Genomic DNA, 10,636 nt, shown 5'->3' with positions numbered 1-10,636 from the left:
ATGTCTAACATAAACGTAATTTTAATGTTTAGTTCTTGGCTTGGTCGGACAACGCATTTTTCGCAGAGCAGACTTCAAGAGACTTCAGCATAATATTAAAAATCATAAACCCGAAATAGTATAATTTCAACATTCCTGAAACTGAAAATAAATCTTCTGCAAAAGCCCACCTTTTCTTGTTTAACTCTTTATTGCTAGTGTGAGGGCAATAAAACTGTCTGGAACCCAGCTGTCTTTCTTGTACAGTCGCGAACAGAATGACTACTACATCTAGAAATAAATCGGTCAAGCGCGAGTTGGGTTCGCACACTATGTGTTCCTTAACACTAAGTCGATTTTCATATAGAACAGGCGGAAGTCTCTATCTGTCTATATATTGTTACCTTTCTTTGCTATTAAGTATACATATAAATATTATACATATAAAGGAGATCATTATTTTTGGGCCTTTTCTGAAAGTGCCGGCCAACGAAAAAAAATGGTACGGATTGTTAGAACTAGCCATTTGGAGTAATAGTTAATATGGCAGAAAAGTTGTAGGATTGCTCTGAACCAAGTTATACAAGGTCGAAGATTCGTCATTTTCATACATTTTATTGATTTCTAAAAGTGCTGGGAAACATAAAATAATGTTAGATATTGCTAGAACTAATGATTTGAAGCAATTGTCATTATGACCCGAAGGCTGTGGGACCATTATATGTCGTGTTATACAAGTTATACAAAAAATTAATATACTTTGTATAATTAATTGTAACCGATTTTATGATTTTGTTACTGTTCTGATTGTTTTATACGAATTTGAATACACGCACAATTATTTTGACTCCCACGAAGTGCTGGATTAGCTGTAATGTAGACAAAATTCGTTTATACATACATGGATTGTATGCGGTCTTGTAATACTAGGTGATCTCATCCAGCCATCTCCCAAACTTCTGCCACTGGGATATCTCCGGCGAGCTCTGTGATGAATGCACCATTTGGTTATAAGTACTGTTCACCATAGTAACTATGGGCTTGCTTCAGTCGATAGCTGCCCAAAGCAACCTGCGTCGATTCTTCTGTGAATCTAGGAAAGTCATTGAACGGAGGATGTCGGCTTCCATAGCCTGGAAATGCTCTTCTTCTATTATAATTATTGTGTGTGATAACAAGTTCTGCTTAACTGTTTTGCGCATTGACCAGTTCATGGATTTTGTCAAGGAAATCACGTCTGTAGTATACGTTATTGTCTATCAGAACATGATAGCTGTTTAGCGATGTTACCGCGATCCTGAAATAATCGATCACGTTACTTAATGCCCGGTCACTCTGATCAATCCTGAGCAAACGAAAATCTCTTTTAAAGCAATTGTTCATCACTTCCACCATCCAGCGGCAAATGGTAACAAGCTTAGATTTATTGGTTTGGTCAGTAATTAGCTGGGTTTCATTTAAATGTTTTGTTTCTAGCATTTGTGTCACATAACCGCATGCCTCAAGAAAGAAAGGCTATCTATAAAGGGCATGTACAGACAGATACAGGCATGTACATATATCTTCAGAAAAGCACTAATTACTTTTTTCAGTGAAAATCATATCCTAACCACAAGTTCCGAAACCACTAAAAGCCTTTATATTTGTTGCGATGGAACAATAATCTACACGCTGCAGCAACTTACAATGCGTAGATTTTAAATGATATAGAAGATTTTTACTGGATTTTTATCTTAGTCCATGGTTTTAGAGATACCATAAACAATCTTGAGATAATCTTTCTTTCTTGAGGTGTGCGGTTATGTGGCACAAATGCCAGTAACAAACATCAGTAAAAACCCAGCTAACTACTGACGAAGCCAATAAATCTAGACTTTTTACCATTTGCTGCTGGATAATGTAAATGATTAACGACCGCTTTGGAAGAGATTTTTGTTTACTCAGCGTTATTCAGGATTTGTAACCGGACATTAAGTAACATGATCGATTATTTCAGGATTTTGTCAGCATTGCTGAACGGCTATCATGTTCTGATAGACAACAACGTGCATGCACGTGATTTTCTTGACGTAATCCATGAACGGCCAGTGAGCAAAACAGTTCAGCAGAACTTGTTATCACAAACAATATGTAATTATAATAGAAGGAGAGCTCATTTCCAGGCTATGGAAGCCAACATCCTCCGTTCAATGACTTTCCTAGATTCACAGAAGAATCGACGCAGGTTGCTTTGGGCAGCTATCGACTGAAGCAAGCCCGTAGTTACTATGGTGAACATTACTTATAACCAAATGGTGCATTCATCACAGAGCTCGCCGGAGATATCCCAGTGGCAGAAGTTTGGGAGATGGCTGGATGAGATCACCTAGTATTACAAGGCCGCATACAATCCAGGTATGTATAAACGAATTTTGTCCACATTGCAGCTGATCCAGCACTTCGTGGGAGTCAAAATAATTGTACGTGTATTCAAATTCGTATAAAATAATCAGAACAGTAACAAAATCATAAAATCGGTTGCAATTAATTATACAAAGTATATTAATTTTTTGTATAACTTGTATAACACGACATATAATGGCCCCACAGCCTTCGGGTCGTAATGAAAATTGCTTCAAATTATTAGTTCTAGCAATATCTAACATTATTTTATGTTTCCCAGCACTTTTAGAAATCAATAAAATGTATGAAAATGACGAATCTTCGACCTTGTATAACTTGGTTCAGAGCAATCCTACAACTTTTCTGCCATATTAACTATTACTCCAAATGGCTAGTTCTAACGATCCGTACCATTTTTTTTCGTTGGCCGGCACTTTCAGAAAAGGCCCAAAAATGTATGGAGCTAGAATGATCTCCTTTATGATGTACTAGCTGATGCCCGCAGCTTCGCCCGCGTGGATTGGTCAGATCCCCTGCAGCATCAGGATTGAGGAGTTGGACTCCAAATTTTTTATGAAACAATGTCGCAAAGTTCCTCTATCGATTAAAAAAGAAATGACGCAAATCGGTTCAGAAATCTCGGAGATTTCAGTGTACATAGGTAGAAAAACACAACTCCCTTTTTGAAAGTCGGTTAAAAAAGTAGCCTATGTTACTCCCTGGTCAATTCTCTACTTGTCTGTGAAAATCCCGTCAAAATCGGTTCAGCCGTTCCCAAGATTAGCCTTTTCAAACAGACAGACAGACAGACAGACAGACAGACAGACAAAAATTTTAAAAACGTGTGATTCAGTTATAGTATCGTTCAAATAACCATATGACCTTAATATGCGGTAGTTATTTCGAAATTACAGACAGACACTCCAATTTTATTTATTAGTATAGATTTACAAAAAAATTGGTGATTTCAAAAACTAATGTATTAGGTAGGCATATTTAAAAGAACTTCCCTTTGTCTGGGTCTAATAAAAATGGATGATGTTACAGTTACGTAACCATAAAGGCACCTTTATGTTATGGCAACGCTATTTTAGGAAACTGGAGCTTAAGTGGAAAACTTATCCGTTATCATTTTCTATGACTATATTGTTATGATAAATAGCTGAATAAAAGTCGGGCGTAAAGAATATTTATTTGAAAGTAAAATATTTTGCTGTCGTAAATGTGCCCTGCTTGACTGTTACCATGTTATAATTCTGTATTATTTGGTATATTTGTTTCAATATTTTATTTATATAATTACTTATAATAATACTTTATATAAATAACTAGCCGATGCCCGCGACTTCGCCCGCGTGGATTTAGGTTTTCTGAAATCCCGTGGGAACTCTTTGATTTTCCGGGATAAAAAGTAGCCTATGTGCTAATCCATGATATTATCTATCTCCATTCTAAATTTCAGCCAAATCCGTTTAGTAGTTTTTGCGTGAAGGAGTAACAAACATACACACACACACACACACACACACACACACATACAAACTTTCGCCTTTATAATATTAGTGTGATACTAGCTATTGCTAGCGACTTCTAGCTGCTAACTCTATGGGATAGGTAACTATCCAAAGTTTTGCTAAATTTCCCAGATAGTGCAGACATCAAAAATATTTCATATTTTATAACCGTTAAAGCAATAAACGAAACTTGCCCCGATGCAGTTTTATAATGGTTTGATCTAAACATTTTGCTGCACGTTCTTTCATCTTGTAAAGCTCATCTGGATAGTGTTTGTTTTAATAATTCACGAGCTTTTGCCCGCGTGATATATAATTTATAACCTGTAGGATAGAACTGATACCTAATGTAGTATGTATCCAACTATCCAGTGAAGTATCTTATTATATCTTATACAGGGTGTTTGGTAATTAGTATATAATGACGACACGTACCCATACTACTTTGATCTGATAAATACAATGCTGAAGTAAAATGACGAAATAAAATTATAATAAAATAATGAAATATATTATTAAAAAAAAATTATGTCAAAGTTTTCATGGCCCTAACGTGCCCTAACTCACTGAGATCGTTGGCCTTGGCCTATCTAAAGATGGCCAACGATCTCAGTGAGTTAGGGCACGTTAGGGCCATGAAAACTTTGACATATTTTTTTTTTTATAATATATTTCATTATTTTATTATAATTTTATTTCGTCATTTTACTTCAGCATTGTATTTATCAGATCAAAGTAGCATGGTAAACACCCTGTATAGGTATCTTACTCGTAGTAAGTATTACCTATAGATAAGGGCGTGGTATAATCCTAACTCTGACGCTAACTCGCCGTCAAACTGCTGTGCAGTTTATAAATGTAAATCATAAGTAGTTCGTATCTATAAGTGCATTAAAAAATAAAGATGTCGACGAATTGGGAACCTCCTTTTTGAAATCGGTAAAAAAAAAGAAGAAGATTAACCCCCTACGTACAAAGTACAAACTAACATCTTTTTAACCCCCGACCCAAAAAGAGGGGTGTTATAAGTTTGACGTGTGTATCTGTGTATCTGTCGGTGGCATCGTAGCTCCTAAACTAATGAACTGATTTTAATTTAGTTTTTTTTTTGTTTGAAAGGTGGAATCCAAGAAAATCGGTTCAGTCGTTTGAAAGTTATTAGCTCTTCTAGTTACTGTAACCTTCACTTGCCGGGAGTGTTATAAATTTTTAATTTACACTTGTATAACATTATAAATAGTAGACTAGTTTTTACACTGACTACTAATCTAGGCTTCTAGTAGACCGCACAACGTCTTATAATTCGATAAAGCCGGCTGCACGCACGAAAAAACATGACTCATGCGGCGTTACCTCGCTCTGAGGCGTTCCATGTAAGGCTTGAAATGCAAGCGAGAGCGCGGAACGAGCGACAAAGAAGCACAATCGGCCTTTGTTGTCACGTTCAACTATCGTCAGTAAACCGACTTTACAGACAACCAATTTTTTATTCTGGTTTTTTTTTGGGATCTTTTAATCACTATGTGACTATATGTGGGCTAGTTTGGGTCGCTCCTTTGTCCCGCACTGCACACGATTGCTCTGTCTAGACGACTGCGTCGACTCTCTGTATGTTATATGCTAACTCTGGTATCTATGGTTAGAGCAATTTTAAAGTCTCCATAGGCTTTTGGACAATACAGAGACTAGACAGTTATATTTTACTTCACTGTACATCGTATGATTTAACGTTGTTAAATATCTTTTGTCTGTGATGTTACCGGTTCGCTTGGAAAAAATAAATATGTCACTCAGTTTTCGGAGACCACCTGGCCGCGGTAAATAGTAAGGGCCATCCCACGGAAACTAATAAGTTTTTTGGTAACTGCAACTCGACTGGAAATAAGTTGATAAATCGCAATTCGTAACAAAACATCTTACAAAAGCCTACAAAGTTTGCAAGAAACGTGCTCGCTTCGCTTACGATATTCGGTATGAATGCTGAGCCTGTTCGTATTCATTTTATTTCATTCACTAGCTGATGCCCGCGACTTCGTTCGCGTGAATGTAGGTTTTTTAAAATTCCCGTGGGAACTCTTTGATTTTCCGGGATAAAAAGTAGCCTATGTGCTAATCCAGGGTATAATCTATCTCCATTCTAAATTTCAGCCTAATCCGTCCAGTAGTTTTTGCGTGAAGGAGTAACAAACATACACACACACACACACACACACACACATACAAACTTTCGCCTTTATAATATTAGTGTGATTCATTCGTTACCTGCTTCGGTTGTGCTAAAAAGAGCTGTGCAGCCAATACCACAGAATATGCCAATACTAATTCCTACCCCAGTTCAGTTAGCTAGAATACGGTGTGCCCTTCGCCTCCAGTTTTCTATTTTCAAATCAAGAGTCAATAGGCATCTTCTAGGCAGGCGCACTCCACGTTAGGCTGCCTCGTCACTTGCCAGCAGGTGTGATTGTATCCAAGGGATAGTCTTTTAAATGAATAATATAGGTTATTGTGTAACAGCATGATATAGCTGTTATACGGCTAAATTATTGCTTCTCCAAGTATCATCGTACAGTCATAACCGGCTACCGTTCGGCAGTTTGGCTGTAACGCCGCGTGAAATTGTTTGATGACGCGTTTTGTAGCTTGAATATGCTTGAATATGAATGTCGAGTCAGTTGTCGGGTAATGGGCGTAAATGCTGCTGCTATGCAAACGAAACGGGATTCATAAGCATTACACGCGAGACCAAATGTAGAAGTTATGTTGATCGAAAGGTATCAGTAGGGCACCGATTTCTACGAGATTTCGTATTTTGTATCGGAATAAAAAAAAATTGGTTGTCTGTAAAGTCGGTTTACTGACGATAGTTGAACGTGACAACAAAGGCCGATTGTGCGTCTTTGTCGCTCGTTCCGCGCTCTTGCTTGCACTTCAAGCCTTACATGGAACGCCTCAGAGCGAGGTAACGCCGCATGAGTCATGTTTTTTCGTGCGTGCAGCCGGCTCTATCGAGTTATAAGACGTTGTCACGTCAAAAGTTCAGAAAAAATGAGTTAGTAAAATGTTAGGTAGAGTATTTCGTATTCCAAGACTATTTATTTCTAACCGACTTCAAAAAAGAAGGAGGTTCTCAATTCGTCGGAATCTTTTTTTTTTATGTAAATGTTCCCCGATTACTCAAAGACGCCGGACCGTTTTTGATTTTTTTTTGTTTGAAAGGGTATATTTTACAGGTGGTCCCATATAAAGGTAAAGATCTGATGAATGGTCTTGATCGAGAGTGTTCTTATAGCTGTAATCCAAGAAAATCAGTTCGGCCGTTTGAAAGTTACCAGCTCTTTTCTATTTACTGTAACCTTCATTTGTCGGGGGTGTATAAATTTTTAATTTACACTTGTTAGTGTTTGTGGTTATTGAAGTCGGTTGTAAGTATAGAATTTTATAATGGACTAGCGACCCGCCCCGGCTTCGCACGGGTGGACATTTATTTTTTCTATTTTCCGGGATAAAATATAGCCTATACGGATTCGGAAGAATCCCTCTAAGTAATGGTAAAAGAAATTTTGAAATCGGTCCAGTAGTTTTTGAGCCTATTCAATACAAACATACAAAAATACAAAGGTTTCCTCTTTATAATATTAGTATAGATATGCTCACAACCCTGGTTCAACCACATAAAGTGCATCACACATTATCAGTTCACAACAATAGCCTCCTTTACCTATTGTATGTTCAGTTTATTGTAACGTCACACCGATGAAGGCGATCACTCCATAGCTCCATTCATCTATATATACCTACCTAACTACCGATTTCATTTTATTTTATTTTCTGATGTAACCACAAATTCACGGTTTTCGGGTTTTTCCTTTACTTGTGCTACAATACCTATCTACCTGCTTTTCATGATTTCTTTTTCACTCAACAGGAACAGGACAGATAGACAGACAACAAAGTGATCCTATAGCAGTTCCTGTTTACCTTTTGAGGTACGGAACTCTAAAAATGAAAAACTATTTAGGAAAAGCCTACTAGAATTACTGAATAATTTTCCTTACCCTAACAACCCTAGAACACGTCACATTGTTGTTTTGTTTATTGTATCTGTTGTGACGTCACAACCACTGCAGGCTCAACACAACACCGTTCATTCGTCGCTTGACCTGTTTTCGAGTTGTGGATGCTAAACGAATCACATGTTGCTGGGATGGATAAACAAAGACTTGTGGCTATCAGTAATGGGCTAGCAATGGGTTAGGGCTTAGAACTCTAGAATTCCGGTTTTGGCGTAACTCCGGAGGTTCGAAACATTACAGATTCGTTTGTAAAACCGGAGTTATCGTGAACATAGCCGGAGTTTTGATGTTCATATATTTTTTTAAGTCAGTTTTTTCAGCAGTTACATATAAGTACAGTGTCTTAGTAAATTGTACATATGAAATTGGATAAAGTTATCTAATTTTATCGATGAGAAACTTAATAAATAAATCTTAAAGAAAAGCTTTACTATAATTTTTTTTAAAATTGTATTATAATATTTGAAATTACTAGAATGTTTCAAATTCAAATTCAAAATATTTTTATTCAATTAGACTTTTACAAGTTCTTTTGAATCGTCAAAAGCATCTACCACGTTTGAAAGTTATACATGCGTTTTTTAACTTCAATCATGACTGAGAGTTCTCCAATGTATTCAAAGGAGTGTGAAGTCTGCTAATCCACACTTGGCCAGCGTGGATGACTACGGCCAAAACCCTTCTCACTTGAGAGGAGACCCGTGCTCCGTAGTGAGTCGGCGATGGATTGATCATGATGATGATGATCATGATGGGTAATAATATAAATAATTAATTAATTTAGCCTCGATAGCTCAACGGTTGAGGCCGCTCCTCAACCGTTGAGCTATCGAGAGCTATAACTGAATTCCGAAAGGTCGGCGGTTCAAACCCCACCCGTTGCACTATTGTCGTACCCACTCCTGGCCACATGCTTTAGGCTTAATTGGAGGGGAAAGGGGAGTTATGACTAGCATGGCTAATATTCTTTATACAAAAAAAAAATCTCTAACTCTTGTTATAATTGCAGAGTCACGTGAAGCTACTTAGTAGATACAGTCGGTACAATTACGCCGGCAAATTAAAACGTAATTGGACCGTGAAGGAGGCAATATACGGATCTAAATAAATCATATCATACGTCGCTATTACCAGGATCGTGTGGGAAATAATATATTGACGACTAGCTGATGCCCGCAGCTTCGCCCGCGTGGATTGGTCAGATCCCCTGCAGCATCAGGATTGAGGAGTTGGAATCCAAATTTTTTATGAAACAATGTCGCATAGTTCTTCTATCGATTAAAAAAGAAATGACGCAAATCGGTTCAGAAATGTCGGAGATTTCGGTGTACATTGGTAGAAAAACACAACTCTCTTTTTGAAAGTCGGTTAAAAAAGTAGCCTATGTTACTCCCTGGTCAATTCTCTACTTGTCTGTGAAAATCCCGTCAAAATCGATGCAGCCGTTCCGAAGATTAGCCTTTTCAAACAGACAGACAGACAGACAGACAGACAGACAAAAATTTTAAAAACGTGTAATTCAGTTATAGTATCGTTCAAATAACCATATGACCTTAATATGCGGTAGTTATTTCGATATTACAGACAGACACTCCAATTTTATTTATTAGTATAGATTTACATCTATCCTATCACAGACGTCCGATAAATAGCTAATCGGTGGTCGAAAACTATGTGTCGAAGCTGTATGAAAACCAAAATGCATTATCATCCAAATTGCAATAGCAATAGGCTTAGGCTTTGTCATGCAAACTTATTTGCACGAGGTAATTCATGTCATCATGCAAAGTGGATGGATAAAATCACCTCAGATAATTTTCACAAATCACAAATCACATCATTGAATTAGGTACTACAGTCCGAGACCTATTCAGGATAATGTAAGGACTATAACGATACCCCATACATCCCAATGTGTTCAGGTATTTTAGGAGTAAAGAAACTCACATACATACATACACTCTGAAAATAATACACTCAGTTTTTATGGCAATTGTATAAAAATGGGACGTCTACGTTAGCTCTTATACAGAATCGTGTGGGAAATAATATTATATTTCCGAGTTGATATAATATATGACTGAAAGCGTAAATACATACACTGGGATGATCCCTGGTTGATGTTCGGTTGGGGCGAGCCGATGATATCAGACTTAAAGTCAAAGTCAAAGTCAAAATCATTTATTCAAAGTAGGTACAATTGTACTCCTTTTGATGGTCGAAATTGTTAAACTTGTACGATATAGTGGTGATAATTAATTACCTTACTTAAAACTAAAGCTACGAGGGTTCCAACTTAATTTATAGAGTTCCGCATGTTTAGAGAAAAAATGAATTTTTATAGCATCGAATTATGGAGTTAATATGGAATTTATGGAGCTCGAAAACTAGCATTTTTTGGTTTAAATGTAAGCGCGCCCTTAAGTCACGGGGACAAGGTCATATGGACCTCGTATAGTGTTATATAGTATGCACATCTTACAAATTTCAACGAGAAGGTAAAGAAAAGGGAAAACGCGGGGACAAGGTCATATGGACCTCGTATAGTGTTATACAGTATAGTGATATACATTTCAGCGAGAAGCTAAAGAAAAAGAAAAAGTAAAGTGATAATTAAATAATAAACCTTATATTTATTTGCAAGCTTACTGATAAATAATAAAGTTTATAATAACTACTTAACTGAAC

At 37.0% G+C, this 10,636-nt stretch overlaps 1 protein-coding gene across 3 annotated transcripts in view; it reads right to left on the bottom strand.

Annotated features, from left to right (window-relative positions):
* LOC123868152 (adenylate cyclase type 2-like) overlaps positions 1-10,636 on the bottom strand; it is a 169,854-nt gene that overhangs the window by 146,958 nt on the left and 12,260 nt on the right. The window lies entirely within an intron of this gene.

The sequence above is a fragment of the Maniola jurtina genome, chromosome 9, assembly GCF_905333055.1.
Source record: "Maniola jurtina chromosome 9, ilManJurt1.1, whole genome shotgun sequence".
Lineage (NCBI taxonomy): Eukaryota > Metazoa > Arthropoda > Insecta > Lepidoptera > Nymphalidae > Maniola > Maniola jurtina.
The sequence above is the reverse complement of the archived record's forward strand: the minus strand, read 5'-3'. Positions and strand labels throughout refer to the sequence as shown.